We start from the raw sequence: 777 nt of genomic DNA on the forward strand, positions 1-777 counted from the left end.
ACCCCCCAGAGCTGTGCTCCTTAACTGTCCCTGGTGGCTAGTGGAGCGGCTGCCCAGTAATCAGTGTCCACGCCAGTGCGCACACGGCCCGCCCCCTACAGCCATGCTGGATCACGGTATAGTGTGGGCACAGAAGCCCCTTACCTCCCTTTCATCAGCGGCCTCGTGATCCCGGAGGGCGGTGTGTGTGTGACTGACCTTAGGAAGAAACCGGAGCCTCCGCTGCAGTGACCCAGCAACCAGGGCACGGGAGTATACTGCGCCGCTGGGAGTGACGGAGCTGCAGTAAAGATGTCTATTAGACCTAGCCTGCTGCAGCCCTTGTACATTCTTATAAAAAAAGTTCTTCTTTTCTTGTCAAAATTAATAGCTAAGTATAGGCTGCCTGAGGCAGCCCCCTGTTAAGTGTCCTGCTACTGAAGGCACCAACTACAAACTGAGCTCCCTGTTCATGGAAGCGAGGTTATAGAGCAGGGGGCGCTGAGCATCTTGGGAACAGTCAAAAGCTTTGAGCCTGTTGGTGCCTCAGATCAAGATCCTACTCTACACCACAATGTGAATCCTTGCGGAGTCCAGTGTACCCCACAGAAGAAATGAATGTGTCACACCCATTGGCAGCAACATTAGAATAGCTGCTGATGGGCACAATTGAGAAAGGAAGGGGGGAAAACATTTGAATCCAGCACATATATGTAATTTGAATATGTAATTTGTACCTTCCTACTTTAAAATGTAATGGATGAACCTCACCCTGTGAGAACTATCTTCATGATCAAG

The sequence above is a fragment of the Pseudophryne corroboree genome, unplaced genomic scaffold (genome assembly GCF_028390025.1).
Source record: "Pseudophryne corroboree isolate aPseCor3 unplaced genomic scaffold, aPseCor3.hap2 scaffold_645, whole genome shotgun sequence".
Taxonomy (NCBI): Eukaryota; Metazoa; Chordata; class Amphibia; order Anura; family Myobatrachidae; genus Pseudophryne; species Pseudophryne corroboree.